General features: G+C 45.8%; 1 protein-coding gene across 1 annotated transcript in view; it reads left to right on the top strand.

The window, feature by feature from the left end:
- Window positions 1–16,305, top strand: part of TNNI1 (troponin I1, slow skeletal type) — a 1,221,672-nt gene that overhangs the window by 1,179,047 nt on the left and 26,320 nt on the right. The window lies entirely within an intron of this gene.

Consider the following 16,305-nt stretch of genomic DNA (forward strand, 5'->3'; position numbering starts at 1 on the left):
TGTGCCCCAGTTGTACACTTCACAGGTAGATTTGCATCAAGCACATTCAAAAATACCCCATCCTTAACCGTCCCCAGGATGACACTGGGGTAGGTAGCAAAGTCTTTGCTAAACCATGACTTGTTCATCTTGGCTCCTTTTTAAAAACACAGCAAGCAAGGGTTACTCCAAGCAGAGTCTCCCTTTTTTCCAAAAATTGGACCACACAGACACCCAGCCCTTCAGTGGCACCACTTGTGCCCCAGTTGTATACTTCACAGGTAGATTTGCATCAAGCACATTCAAAAATAAGCCATCCTTAGCCGTCCCCAGGATGACACCGGGTAGGTAGCAAAGTCTTTGCTGAAACATGACTTGTTCATCTTGGCTCCTTTTTAAAAACACAGCAAGTCAGTAATACTCTAAGCAGAGTCTCCCTTTTTTCCAAAAATTGGGCCACACAGACACCCACCCCTTCAGTGACAGCACTTGTGTCTCAGTTGTACACTTCACAGGTAGATTTGCATCAAGCACATTCAAAAATACGCCATCCTTAACCTTCCCCAGGATGACACCGGGGTAGGTAGCAAAATCTTTGCTGAACCAAGACTTGTTTATCTTGGCTCCTTTTTAAAAACACAGCATTCAAGGGTTACTCCAAGCAGAGTCTCCCTTTTTTCCAAAAATTGGGCCACACAGACACCCACCCCTTCAGTGGCAGCAATTGTGCCCCAGTTGTACACTTCACAGGTAGATTTGCATCAAGCACATTCAAAAATACGCCATCCCCAGGATGACACTGGGGTAAGTAGCAAAGTCTTTGCTGAACCCAGATCGGTTCATCTTTTTATCATTTTTAGAAACACAGTAAGCAACGGTTACTCCAAGCGGAGTCTCCCTTTTTTCCAAAAAATGGGCCACGCAGACACCCACAGCTTCAGTGGCAGCACCTGTGCCACAGTCGTACACTTCACAGGTAGATTTGCATCAAGCACAATAAAAAATATGCCTTCCTTAACCGTCCCCAGGATGACACCGGGGTAGGTAGCAAAGTCTTTGCTGGACCATGACTTGTTCTTCTTCGATCCTTTTTAAAAACATAGTAAGCAAGGGTTACTCCAAGCAGAGTCTCCCTTTTTCCCAAAAATTGGGCCACACAGACACCCACCGCTTCAGTGGCAGCACTTGTGCCCGAGTCATACACTTCACAGGTAGATTTGTATCAGGCACATTCAAAAATACGCCATCCTTTACCGTCCCCAGGATGACACCGGGGTAGGTAGCAAAGTCTTTGCTGAACCATGACTTGTTAATCTTGGCTCCTTTTTAAAAACATAGCAAGCAAGGGTTTCTCCAAGCAGAGTCTCCCTTTTTTCCAAAAAGTGGGCCACACAGACACCCACCCTTTCAGTGGCAGCACTTGTGCCCCAGTCGTACACTTCACAGGTAGATTTGCATCAAGCACATTCAAAAATACGCCATCCTTAACCTTCCCCAGGATGACACCGGGGTAGGTAGCAAAGTCTTTGCTGAACCATGACTTGTTCATCTTGGCTCCTTTTTAAAAACACAGCAAGCAAGGGTTACTCCAAGCAGAGTCTCCCTTTTTTCCAAAAATTGGGCCACACAGACACCCACCGCTTCAGTGGCAGCACTTGTGCCCCAGTCGTACACTTCACAGGTAGATTTGCATCAAGCACGTTCAAAAATCTGCCTTTCTTAACCGTCCCCAGGATGACACCAGGGTAGGTAGCAAACTCTTTGCTGAACCATGTCTTGTTCATCTTGACTTCTTTTTAAAAACACTGCAAGCAAGGGTTACTCCAAGCAGAGTCTCCCTTTTTTCCAAAAATTGGGCCACACAGACACCCACCCCTTCAGTTGCAGCAATTGTGCCCCAGTTGTACACTTCACAGGTAGATTTGCATCAATCACATTCAAAAATACGCCATCCTTAACCGTCCCCAGGATGACACCGGGTTAGGTAGCAAAGTCTTTGCTGATCCCAGATCTGTTCATTTTTGACCATTTTTAGAAACACTGCAAGCAAGGGTTACTCCAAGCGGAGTCTCCCTTTTTTCCAAAAATTGGGCCACACAGACACCCACCCCTTCAGTGGCAGCAATTGTGCCCCAGTTGTACACTTCACCGGTAGATTTGCATCAAGCACATTCAAAAATGCACCATCCTTAACCATCCCCAGGATGACACTGGGGTAAGTAGCAAAGTCTTTGCTGAACCCAGATCTGTTCATCTTTTTATCATTTTCGGAAACACAGTATGCAAAGGTTACTCCAAGCGGAGTTTCCCTTTTCTCCAAAAATTTGGCCACACAGACACCCACCCCTTCAGTGGCAGCACTTGTGCCCTAGTTGTACACTTAACAGGTAGATTTGCATCAAACACATTCAAAAATACCCCATCCTTAACCGTCCCCAGGATGACACCGGGGTAGGTAGCATAGTCTTTGCTGAACCATGACTTGTTCATCTTGGCTCCTTTTTAAAAACACAGCAAGCAAGGGTTACTCCAAGCAGAGTCTCCCTTTTTTACAAAAATTGGGCCACACAGACACCCACCCCTTCAATGGCAGCAATTGTGCCCCAGTTGTACATTTCACGGGTAGATTTTCATCAAGCACATTCAAAAATACCCAATCCTTAACAGTCCTCAGGATGACACCAGGGTAGGTAGCAATGTCTTTGCTGATCCCAGATCTGTTCAGCTTGGATCATTTTTAGAAACTCAGTAAGCAACGGTTACTCCAAGCAGAGTCTCCCTTTTTTCCAAAAATTGGGCCACACAGACACCCACCCCTTCAGTGGCAGCACTTGTGCCTCAGTTGTACACTTCACAGGTAGATTTGCATCAAGCACATTCAAAAATACGCCATCCTTAACCGTCCCCAGGATGACACCAGGGTAGGTAGCAAAGTCTTTGCTAATCCCTGGTCTGTTCATCTTGGATCATTTTTAGAAACGCTGCAAGCAAAGGTTACTCCAAGCGAAGTCTCCCTTTTTTCCAAAAATTGGGCTACACAGACACCCACCCCTTCAGTGGCAGCACTTGTGCCCCAGTCGTACACTTAACAGGTAGATTTGCATCAAGCACATTCAAAAATACGCCATCCTTAACCTTCCCCAGGATGACACCGGGGTATTTAGCAAAGTCTTTGCTCAACCAAGACTTGTTCATCTTGGCTCCTTTTTAAAAACACAGCAAGCAAGGGTTACTCCAAGCAGAGTCTCCCTTTTTTCCAAAAATTGGGCCACACAGACACCCACCCCTTCAGTGGCAGCACTTGTGCCCCAGTTGTAAACGTCACAGGTAGATTTGCATCAAGCACATTCAAAAATGCGCCATCCTTAACCGTCCCCAGGATGACACCGGGGTAGGTAGCAAAGTCTTTGCTGAACCATGACTTGTTCATCTTGGCTCCTTTTTAAAAACATAGCAAGCAAGGGTTACTACAAGCAGAGTCTCCCTTTTTCCCAAAAATTGGGCCACACAGACACCCACCCCTTCAGTGGCAGCACTTGTGCCCCAGTCATACACTTCACAGGTAGATTTGCATCAAGCACATTAAAAAATATGCAATCCTTAACCGTCCCCATGATGACACCGGGGAATGTAGCAAAGTCTTTGCTGAACCATGAGTTGTTAATCTTGGCTCCTTTTTAAAAACATAGCAAGCAAGGGTTTCTCCAAGCAGAGTCTCCCTATTTCCCAAAAATTGGGCCACACAGACACCCACCCCTTCAGTGCCAGCAATTGTGCCCCAGTTGTACACTTCACAGGTAGATTTGCATCAATCACATTCAAAAATACGCCATCCTTAACCGTCCCCAGGATGACACCGGGGTAGGTAGCAAAGTCTTTGCTAAACCATGACTTCTTCATCTTGGCTCCTTTTTAAAAACACAGCAAGCAAGGGTTACTCCAAGCAGAGTCTCCCTTTTTTACAAAAATTGGGCCACACAGACACCCACCCCTTCAGTGACAGCACTTGTGCCTCAGTTGTACACTTCACAGGTAGATTTGCATCAAGCACATTCAAAAATACGCCATCCTTAACCATCCCCAGGATGACACTGGGGTATGTAGCAAAGTCTTTGCTGAACCCAGATCTGTTCATCTTTTTATCATTTTTAGAAACACAGTAAGCAACGGTTACTCCAAGCGGAGTCTCCCTTTTTTCCAAAAATTGGGCCACACAGACACCCACCACTTCAGTGGCAGCACTTGTGCCCCAGTTGTACACTTCACAGGTAGATTTGCATCAAGCACATTCAAAAATACGCCCTACTTCCCCAGGATGACACTGGGGTAGTTAGCATAGTCTTTGCTGAACCATGACTTGTTCATCTTGGCTCCTTTTTAAAAACACAGCAAGCAAGGGTTACTCCAAGCAGAGTCTCCCTTTTTTCCAAAAATTGGGCCACACAGACACCCACAACTTCAGTGGCAGCACTTTTGCCCCAGTCGTACACTTCACAGGTAGATTTGCATCAAGCACATTCAAAAATACGCCCTACTTCCCCAGGATGACACTGGGGTAGGTAGCAAAGTCTTTGCTCAACCATGACATGTTCATCTTGGCTCCTTTTTAAAAAAACAGCAAGCAAGGGTTACTCCAAGCAGAGTCTCCCTTTTTTCCAAAAATTGGGCCACACAGACACCCACCCCTTCAGTGGCAGCAATTGTGCCCCAGTTGTACACTTCACAGGTAGATATGCATCAAGCACATTCAAAATTACGCCATCCTTAACCGTCCCCAGGATGACACCAGGGTAGGTAGCAAAGTCTTTGCTGATCCCAGATCTGTTCATATTGGATCATTTTTAGAAACACTGCAAGCAAGGGTTACTCCAAGCGGAGTCTCCCTTTTTTCAAAAAATTGGGCCACACAGACACCCACCCCTTCAGTGGCAGCACTTGTGCCCCAGTCGTACACTTCACAGGTAGATTTCCATCAAGCACATTCAAAAATACGCCATCCTACACCGTCCCCAGGATAACACCGGGGTAGGTAGCAAAATCTTTGCTGAACCATGTCTTGTTCATCTTGGCTTCTTTTTAAAAACACAGCAAGCAAGGGTTACTCCAAGCAAAGTCTCCCTTTTTTCCAAAAATTGGGCCACACAGACACCCACCCCTTCAGCGGCAGCACTTGTGCCCCAGTCATACACTTCACAGGTAGATTTGCATCAAGCACATTCAAAAATACGCCATCCTTCCCCAGGATGACACTGGGGTAGGTAGCAAAGTCTTTGCTCAACCATGACTTGTTCATCTTGGCTCCTTTTTAAAAACACAGCAAGCAAGGGTTACTCCAAGCAGAGTCTCCCTTTTTTCCAAAAATTGGGCCACACAGACACCCACCCCTTCAGTGGCAGCAATTGTGCCCCAGTTGTACACTTCACAGGTAGATTTGCATCAAGCACATTCAAAAATACGCCATCCTTAACCATCCCCAGGATGACACTGGGGTAAGTAGCAAAGTCTTTGCTGAACCCAGATCTGTTCATCTTTTTATCATTTTTAGAAACACAGTAAGCAACGGTTACTCCAAGCGGAGTCTCCCTTTTTTCCAAAAATTGGGCCACACAGACACCCACCCCTTCAGTGGCAGCACTTGTGCCCCAGTTGTACACTTCACAGGTAGATTTGCATCAAGCACATTCAAAAATACCCCATCCTTACCCGTCCCCAGGATGACACTGGGGTAGTTAGCATAGTCTTTGCTGAACCATGACTTGTTCATCTTGGCTCCTTTTTAAAAACACAGCAAGCAAGGGTTACTCCAAGCAGAGTCTCCCTTTTTTCCAAAAATTGGGCCACACAGACACCCACAACTTCAGTGGCAGCACTTTTGCCCCAGTCGTACACTTCACAGGTAGATTTGCATCAAGCACATTCAAAAATACGCCATCCTTCCCCAGGATGACACTGGGGTAGGTAGCAAAGTCTTTGCTCAACCATGACTTGTTCATCTTGGCTCCTTTTAAAAAAAACAGCAAGCAAGGGTTACTCCAAGCAGAGTCTCCCTTTTTTCCAAAAATTGGGCCACACAGACACCCACCCCTTCAGTGGCAGCAATTGTGCCCCAGTTGTACACTTCACTGGTAGATATGCATCAAGCACATTCAAAAATACGCCATCCTTAACCATCCCCAGGATGACACTGGGGTAAGTAGCAAAGTCTTTGCTGAACCCAGATCTGTTCATCTTTTTATCATTTTTAGAAACACAGTAAGCAACGGTTACTCCAAGCGGAGTCTCCCTTTTTTCCAAAAATTGGGCCACACAGACACCCACCCCTTCAGTGGCAGCACTTGTGCCCCAGTTGTACACTTCACAGGTAGATTTGCATCAAGCACATTTAAAAGTACCCCATCCTTAACCGTCCCCAGGATGACACTGGGGTAGGTAGCATAGTCTTTGCTGAACCATGACTTGTTCATCTTGGCTCCTTTTTAAAAACACAGCAAGCAAGGGTTACTCCAAGCAGAGTCTCCCTTTTTTCCAAAAATTGGGCCACACAGACACCCACCCCTTCAGTGGCAGCACTTGTACCCCAGTCATACACTTCACAGGTAGATTTGCATCAAGCACATTAAAAAATATGCCATCCTTAACCGTCCCCATGATGACACCAGGGAAGGTAGCAAAGTCTTTACTGAACCATGACTTGTTAATCTCGGCTCCTTTTTAAAAATATAGCAAGCAAGGGTTTCTCCAAGCAGAGTCTCCCTTTTTTCTCAAAAATTGGGCCACACAGACACCCACCCCTTCAGTGGCAGCACTTGTGCCCCAGTTGTACACTTCACAGGTAGATTTGCATCAAGCACATTCAAAAATACCCCATCCTTAACCGTCCCCAGGATGACACTGGGGTAGGTAGCAAAGTCTTTGCTAAACCATGACTTGTTCATCTTGGCTCCTTTTTAAAAACACAGCAAGCAAGGGTTACTCCAAGCAGAGTCTCCCTTTTTTCCAAAAATTGGACCACACAGACACCCACCCCTTCAGTGGCACCACTTGTGCCCCAGTTGTATACTTCACAGGTAGATTTGCATCAAGCACATTCAAAAATAAGCCATCCTTAGCCGTCCCCAGGATGACACCGGGGTAGGTAGCAAAGTCTTTGCTGAAACATAACTTGTTCATCTTGGCTCTTTTTTAAAAACACAGCAAGCCAGTAATACTCTAAGCAGAGTCTCCCTTTTTTCCAAAAATTGGGCCACACAGACACCCACCCCTTCAGTGACAGCACTTGTGCCTCAGTTGTACACTTCACAGGTAGATTTGCATCAAGCACATTCAAAAATACGCCATCCTTAACCATCCCCAGGATGACACTGGGGTATGTAGCAAAGTTTTTGCTGAACCCAGATCTGTTCATCTTTTTATCATTTTTAGAAACACAGTAAGCAACGGTTACTCCAAGCGGAGTCTCCCTTTTTTCCAAAAATTGGGCCACACAGACACCCACCCCTTCAGTGACAGCACTTGTGCCTCAGTTGTACACTTCACAGGTAGATTTGCATCAAGCACATTCAAAAATACGCCATCCTTAACCATCCCCAGGATGACACTGGGGTATGTAGCAAAGTCTTTGCTGAACCCAGATCTGTTCATCTTTTTATCATTTTTAGAAACACAGTAAGCAACGGTTACTCCAAGCGGAGTCTCCCTTTTTTCCAAAAATTGGGCCACACAGACACCCACCCCTTCAGTGGCAGCACTTGTGCCCCAGTTGTACACTTCACAGGTAGATTTGCATCAAGCACATTCAAAAATACGCCCTACTTCCCCAGGATGACACTGGGGTAGTTAGCATAGTCTTTGCTGAACCATGACTTGTTCATCTTGGCTCCTTTTTAAAAACACAGCAAGCAAGTGTTACTCCAAGCAGAGTCTCCCTTTTTTCCAAAAATTGGGCCACACAGACACCCACAACTTCAGTGGCAGCACTTTTGCCCCAGTCGTACACTTCACAGGTAGATTTGCATCAAGCACATTCAAAAATACGCCCTACTTCCCCAGGATGACACTGGGGTAGGTAGCAAAGTCTTTGCTCAACCATGACATGTTCATCTTGGCTCCTTTTTAAAAAAACAGCAAGCAAGGGTTACTCCAAGCAGAGTCTCCCTTTTTTCCAAAAATTGGGCCACACAGACACCCACCCCTTCAGTGGCAGCAATTGTGCCCCAGTTGTACACTTCACAGGTAGATTTGCATCAAGCACATTCAAAAATACGCCATCCTTAACCATCCCCAGGATGACACTGGGGTAAGTAGCAAAGTCTTTGCTGAACCCAGATCTGTTCATCTTTTTATCATTTTTAGAAACACAGTAAGCAACGGTTACTCCAAGCGGAGTCTCCCTTTTTTCCAAAAATTGGGCCACACAGACACCCACCCCTTCAGTGGCAGCACTTGTGCCCCAGTTGTACACTTCACAGGTAGATTTGCATCAAGCACATTCAAAAATACCCCATCCTTACCCGTCCCCAGGATGACACTGGGGTAGTTAGCATAGTCTTTGCTGAACCATGACTTGTTCATCTTGGCTCCTTTTTAAAAACACAGCAAGCAAGGGTTACTCCAAGCAGAGTCTCCCTTTTTTCCAAAAATTGGGCCACACAGACACCCACAACTTCAGTGGCAGCACTTTTGCCCCAGTCGTACACTTCACAGGTAGATTTGCATCAAGCACATTCAAAAATACGCCATACTTCCCCAGGATGACACTGGGGTAGGTAGCAAAGTCTTTGCTCAACCATGACTTGTTCATCTTGGCTCCTTTTAAAAAAAACAGCAAGCAAGGGTTACTCCAAGCAGAGTCTCCCTTTTTTCCAAAAATTGGGCCACACAGACACCCACCCCTTCAGTGGCAGCAATTGTGCCCCAGTTGTACACTTCACAGGTAGATATGCATCAAGCACATTCAAAAATACGCCATCCTTAACCATCCCCAGGATGACACTGGGGTAAGTAGCAAAGTCTTTGCTGAACCCAGATCTGTTCATCTTTTTATCATTTTTAGAAACACAGTAAGCAACGGTTACTCCAAGCGGAGTCTCCCTTTTTTCCAAAAATTGGGCCACACAGACACCCACCCCTTCAGTGACAGCACTTGTGCCTCAGTTGTACACTTCACAGGTAGATTTGCATCAAGCACATTCAAAAATACGCCATCCTTAACCATCCCCAGGATGACACTGGGGTATGTAGCAAAGTCTTTGCTGAACCCAGATCTGTTCATCTTTTTATCATTTTTAGAAACACAGTAAGCAACGGTTACTCCAAGCGGAGTCTCCCTTTTTTCCAAAAATTGGGCCACACAGACACCCACCCCTTCAGTGGCAGCACTTGTGCCCCAGTTGTACACTTCACAGGTAGATTTGCATCAAGCACATTCAAAAATACGCCCTACTTCCCCAGGATGACACTGGGGTAGTTAGCATAGTCTTTGCTGAACCATGACTTGTTCATCTTGGCTCCTTTTTAAAAACACAGCAAGCAAGTGTTACTCCAAGCAGAGTCTCCCTTTTTTCCAAAAATTGGGCCACACAGACACCCACAACTTCAGTGGCAGCACTTTTGCCCCAGTCGTACACTTCACAGGTAGATTTGCATCAAGCACATTCAAAAATACGCCCTACTTCCCCAGGATGACACTGGGGTAGGTAGCAAAGTCTTTGCTCAACCATGACATGTTCATCTTGGCTCCTTTTTAAAAAAACAGCAAGCAAGGGTTACTCCAAGCAGAGTCTCCCTTTTTTCCAAAAATTGGGCCACACAGACACCCACCCCTTCAGTGGCAGCAATTGTGCCCCAGTTGTACACTTCACAGGTAGATATGCATCAAGCACATTCAAAATTACGCCATCCTTAACCGTCCCCAGGATGACACCAGGGTAGGTAGCAAAGTCTTTGCTGATCCCAGATCTGTTCATATTGGATCATTTTTAGAAACACTGCAAGCAAGGGTTACTCCAAGCGGAGTCTCCCTTTTTTCAAAAAATTGGGCCACACAGACACCCACCCCTTCAGTGGCAGCACTTGTGCCCCAGTCGTACACTTCACAGGTAGATTTCCATCAAGCACATTCAAAAATACGCCATCCTACACCGTCCCCAGGATGACACCGGGGTAGGTAGCAAAATCTTTGCTGAACCATGTCTTGTTCATCTTGGCTTCTTTTTAAAAACACAGCAAGCAAGGGTTACTCCAAGCAAAGTCTCCCTTTTTTCCAAAAATTGGGCCACACAGACACCCACCCCTTCAGCGGCAGCACTTGTGCCCCAGCCATACACTTCACAGGTAGATTTGCATCAAGCACATTCAAAAATACGCCATCCTTCCCCAGGATGACACTGGGGTAGGTAGCAAAGTCTTTGCTCAACCATGACTTGTTCATCTTGGCTCCTTTTTAAAAACACAGCAAGCAAGGGTTACTCCAAGCAGAGTCTCCCTTTTTTCCAAAAATTGGGCCACACAGACACCCACCCCTTCAGTGGCAGCAATTGTGCCCCAGTTGTACACTTCACAGGTAGATTTGCATCAAGCACATTCAAAAATACGCCATCCTTAACCATCCCCAGGATGACACTGGGGTAAGTAGCAAAGTCTTTGCTGAACCCAGATCTGTTCATCTTTTTATCATTTTTAGAAACACAGTAAGCAACGGTTACTCCAAGCGGAGTCTCCCTTTTTTCCAAAAATTGGGCCACACAGACACCCACCCCTTCAGTGGCAGCACTTGTGCCCCAGTTGTACACTTCACAGGTAGATTTGCATCAAGCACATTCAAAAATACGCCATCCTTAACCATCCCCAGGATGACACTGGGGTAAGTAGCAAAGTCTTTGCTGAACCCAGATCTGTTCATCTTTTTATCATTTTTAGAAACACAGTAAGCAACGGTTACTCCAAGCGGAGTCTCCCTTTTTTCCAAAAATTGGGCCACACAGACACCCACCCCTTCAGCGGCAGCACTTGTGCCCCAGCCATACACTTCACAGGTAGATTTGCATCAAGCACATTCAAAAATACGCCATCCTTCCCCAGGATGACACTGGGGTAGGTAGCAAAGTCTTTGCTCAACCATGACTTGTTCATCTTGGCTCCTTTTTAAAAACACAGCAAGCAAGGGTTACTCCAAGCAGAGTCTCCCTTTTTTCCAAAAATTGGGCCACACAGACACCCACCCCTTCAGTGGCAGCAATTGTGCCCCAGTTGTACACTTCACAGGTAGATTTGCATCAAGCACATTCAAAAATACGCCATCCTTAACCATCCCCAGGATGACACTGGGGTAAGTAGCAAAGTCTTTGCTGAACCCAGATCTGTTCATCTTTTTATCATTTTTAGAAACACAGTAAGCAACGGTTACTCCAAGCGGAGTCTCCCTTTTTTCCAAAAATTGGGCCACACAGACACCCACAACTTCAGTGGCAGCACTTTTGCCCTAGTCGTACACTTCACAGGTAGATTTGCATCAAGCACATTCAAAAATACGCCATACTTCCCCAGGATGACACTGGGGTAGGTAGCAAAGTCTTTGCTCAACCATGACTTGTTCATCTTGGCTCCTTTTAAAAAAAACAGCAAGCAAGGGTTACTCCAAGCAGAGTCTCCCTTTTTTCCAAAAATTGGGCCACACAGACATCCACCCCTTCAGTGGCAGCAATTGTGCCCCAGTTGTACACTTCACAGGTAGATATGCATCAAGCACATTCAAAAATACGCCATCCTTAACCATCCCCAGGATGACACTGGGGTAAGTAGCAAAGTCTTTGCTGAACCCAGATCTGTTCATCTTTTTATCATTTTTAGAAACACAGTAAGCAACGGTTACTCCAAGCGGAGTCTCCCTTTTTTCCAAAAATTGGGCCACACAGACACCCACCCCTTCAGTGGCAGCACTTGTGCCCCAGTTGTACACTTCACAGGTAGATTTGCATCAAGCACATTTAAAAGTACCCCATCCTTAACCGTCCCCAGGATGACACTGGGGTAGGTAGCATAGTCTTTGCTGAACCATGACTTGTTCATCTTGGCTCCTTTTTAAAAACACAGCAAGCAAGGGTTACTCCAAGCAGAGTCTCCCTTTTTTCCAAAAATTGGGCCACACAGACACCCACCCCTTCAGTGGCAGCACTTGTACCCCAGTCATACACTTCACAGGTAGATTTGCATCAAGCACATTAAAAAATATGCCATCCTTAACCGTCCCCATGATGACACCAGGGAAGGTAGCAAAGTCTTTACTGAACCATGACTTGTTAATCTCGGCTCCTTTTTAAAAATATAGCAAGCAAGGGTTTCTCCAAGCAGAGTCTCCCTTTTTTCTCAAAAATTGGGCCACACAGACACCCACCCCTTCAGTGGCAGCACTTGTGCCCCAGTTGTACACTTCACAGGTAGATTTGCATCAAGCACATTCAAAAATACCCCATCCTTAACCGTCCCCAGGATGACACTGGGGTAGGTAGCAAAGTCTTTGCTAAACCATGACTTGTTCATCTTGGCTCCTTTTTAAAAACACAGCAAGCAAGGGTTACTCCAAGCAGAGTCTCCCTTTTTTCCAAAAATTGGACCACACAGACACCCACCCCTTCAGTGGCACCACTTGTGCCCCAGTTGTATACTTCACAGGTAGATTTGCATCAAGCACATTCAAAAATAAGCCATCCTTAGCCGTCCCCAGGATGACACCGGGGTAGGTAGCAAAGTCTTTGCTGAAACATAACTTGTTCATCTTGGCTCTTTTTTAAAAACACAGCAAGCCAGTAATACTCTAAGCAGAGTCTCCCTTTTTTCCAAAAATTGGGCCACACAGACACCCACCCCTTCAGTGACAGCACTTGTGCCTCAGTTGTACACTTCACAGGTAGATTTGCATCAAGCACATTCAAAAATACGCCATCCTTAACCTTCCCCAGGATGACACCGGGGTAGGTAGCAAAATCTTTGCTGAACCAAGAATTGTTTATCTTGGCTCCTTTTCAAAAACACAGCATTCAAGGGTTACTCCAAGCAGAGTCACCCTTTTTTCCAAAAATTGGGCCACACAGACACCCACCGCTTCAGTGGCAGCACTTGTGCTCCAGTCGTACACTTCACAGGTAGATTTGCATCAAGCACATTCAAAAATACGCCATCCTTAACCGTCCCCAGGATGACACCGGGGTAGGTAGCAAAATCTGTGCTGAACCATGTCTTGTTCATCTTGGCTTCTTTTTAAAAACACAGCAAGCAAGGGTTACTCCAAGCAAAGTCTCCCTTTTTTCCAAAAATTGGGCCACACAGACACCCACCCCTTCAGTGGCAGCAATTTTGCCCCAGTCATACAGTTCACAGGTAGATTTGCATCAAGCACATTCAAAAATAAGCCATCCTTCCCTAGGATGACACTGGGGTATGTAGCAAAGTCTTTGCTCAACCATGACTTGTTCATCTTGGCTCCTTTTTAAAAACACAGCAAGCAAGGGTTACTCCAAGCAGAGTCTCCCTTTTTTCCAAAAATTGGGCCACACAGACACCCACCCCTTCAGTGGCAGCAATTGTGCCCCAGTTGTACACTTCACAGGTAGATTTGCATCAAGCACATTCAAAAATACGCCATCCTTAACCATCCCCAGGATGACACTGGGGTAAGTAGCAAAGTCTTTGCTGAACCCAGATCTGTTCATCTTTTTATCATTTTTAGAAACACAGTAAGCAACGGTTACTCCAAGCGGAGTCTCCCTTTTTTCCAAAAATTGGGCAACACAGACACCCACCCCTTCAGTGGCAGCACTTGTGCCCCAGTTGTACACTTCACAGGTAGATTTGCATAAAGCACATTCAAAAATACCCCATCCTTAACCGTCCCCAGGATGACTTTGTGGTAGGTAGCATAGTCTTTGCTGAACCATGACTTGTTCATCTTGGCTCCTTTTTAAAAACACTGCAAGCAAGGGTTACTCCAAGCAGATTCTCCCTTTTTTCCAAAAATTGGGCCACACAGACACTCACTCCTTCAGTGGCAGCAATTGTGCCCTAGTTGTACACTTCACAGGTAGATTTGCATCAAGCACATTCAAAAAATACACCATCCTTAACCATCCCCAGGATGACACTGGGGTAAGTAGCAAAGTCTTTGCTGAACCCAGATCTGTTCATCTTTTTATCATTTTTAGAAACACAGTAAGCAACGTTTACGCCAAGCAGAGTCTCCCTTTTTTCCAAAAATTGGGCCACACAGACACCCCTTCCTTCAGTGGCAGCAATTGTGCCCCAGTTATACACTTCACAGGTAGATTTGCATCAAGCACATTCAAAAATACGCCATCCTTATTCATCCCCAGGATGACACCGGGGTAAGTAGCAAAGTCTTTGCTGAACCTAGATCTGTTCATCTTTTTATCATTTTTAGAAACACAGTAAGCAAAAGTTATTCAAAGCGGAGTCTCCCTTTTTTTCCAAAAATTGGGCCACACAGACACCCACCCCTTCAGTGGCAGCACTTGTGCCCCAGTTGTACACTTCACAGGTACATTTGCATCAAGCACATTCAAAAATACCCCATCCTTAACCGTCCCCAGGATGACACCGGGGTAGGTAGCATAGTCTTTGCTGAACCATGACTTGTTCATCTTGGCTCCTTTTTAAAAACACAGCAAGCAAGGGTTACTCCAAGCAGAGTCTCCCTTTTTTCCAAAAATTGGGCCACGCAGACACCCACAACTTCAGTGGCAGCACTTGTGCCACAGTCGTACACTTCACAGGTAGATTTGCATCAAGCACATTAAAAAATATGCCTTCCTTAACCGTCCCCAGGATGACACCGGGGTAGGTAGCAAAATCTTTGCTGGACCATGACTTGTTCTTCTTCGATCCTTTTTAAAAACATAGCAAGCAAGGGTTACTCCAAGCAGAGTCTCCCTTTTTCCCAAAAATTGGGCCACACAGACACCCACCGCTTCAGTGGCAGCACTTGTGCCAGAGTCATACACTTCACAGGTAGATTTGTATCAAGCACATTCAAAAATACGCCATCCTTTACCGTCCCCAGGATGACACCGGGGTAGGTAGCAAAGTCTTTGCTGAACCATGACTTGTTAATCTTGGCTCCTTTTTAAAAACATAGCAAGCAAGGGTTTCTCCAAGCAGAGTCTCCCTTTTTTCCAAAAAGTGGGTCACACAGACACCCACCCCTTCAGTGGCAGCACTTGTGCCCCAGTCGTACACTTCACAGGTAGATTTGCATCAAGCACATTCAAAAATACGCCATCCTTAACCTTCCCCAGGATGACACCGGGGTAGGTAGCAAAGTCTTTGCTGAACCATGACTTGTTCATCTTGGCTCTTTTTTAAAAACACAGCAAGCAAGGGTTACTCCAAGCAGAGTCTCCCTTTTTTACAAAAATTGGGCCACACAGACACCCACCCCTTCAGTGGCAGCACTTGTGCCTCAGTTGTACACTTCACAGGTAGATTTGCATCAAGCACATTCAAAAATACGCCATCCTTAACCGTCCCCAGGATGACACCGGGGTAGGTAGCAAAGTCTTTGCTGATCCCAGATCTGTTCATCTTGGATGATTTTTAGAAACACTGCAAGCAAGGGTTACTCAAAGCGGAGTCTCCCGTTTTTCAAAAAATTGGGCCACACAGACACCCACCTTTTTAGTGGCAGCACTTGTGCCCCAGTCGTACACTTCACATGTAGATTTGCATCAAGCACATTCAAAAATACGCCATCCTTAACCGTCCCCAGGATGACACCGTGGTAGGTAGCAAAGTCTTTGCTGAACCATGACTTGTTCATCTTGGCTCCTTTTTTAAAACACAGCAAGCAAGGGTTACTCCAAGCAGAGTCACCCTTTTTTCCAAAAATTAGGCCACACAGACACCCACCCCTTCAGTGGCAGCACTTGTGCCTCAGTTGTACACTTCACAGGTAGAGTTGCATCAAGCACATTCAAAAATATGCCATCCTTAACCATCCCCAGGATGACACCGGTGTAGGTAGCAAAGTCTTTGCTGAACCCAGATCTGTTCATCTTGGATCATTTTTAGAAACACTGCAAGCAAGGGTTACTCCAAGCGGAGTCTCCCTTTTTTCAAAAAATTGGGACACACAGACACCCACCCCTTCTGTGGCAGCACTTGTGCCCCAGTCGTACACTTCACAGGTAGATTTGCATCAAGCACATTCAAAAATACGCCATCCTTAACCGTCCCCAGGATGACACAGGGGTAGGTATCAAAGTTTTTGCTGAACCATGACTTGTTTAGATTGGCTCCTTTTTTAAAACACAGCAAGCA

Source organism: Anomaloglossus baeobatrachus, chromosome 2, assembly GCF_048569485.1.
Source record: "Anomaloglossus baeobatrachus isolate aAnoBae1 chromosome 2, aAnoBae1.hap1, whole genome shotgun sequence".
Classification (NCBI taxonomy): domain Eukaryota; kingdom Metazoa; phylum Chordata; class Amphibia; order Anura; family Aromobatidae; genus Anomaloglossus; species Anomaloglossus baeobatrachus.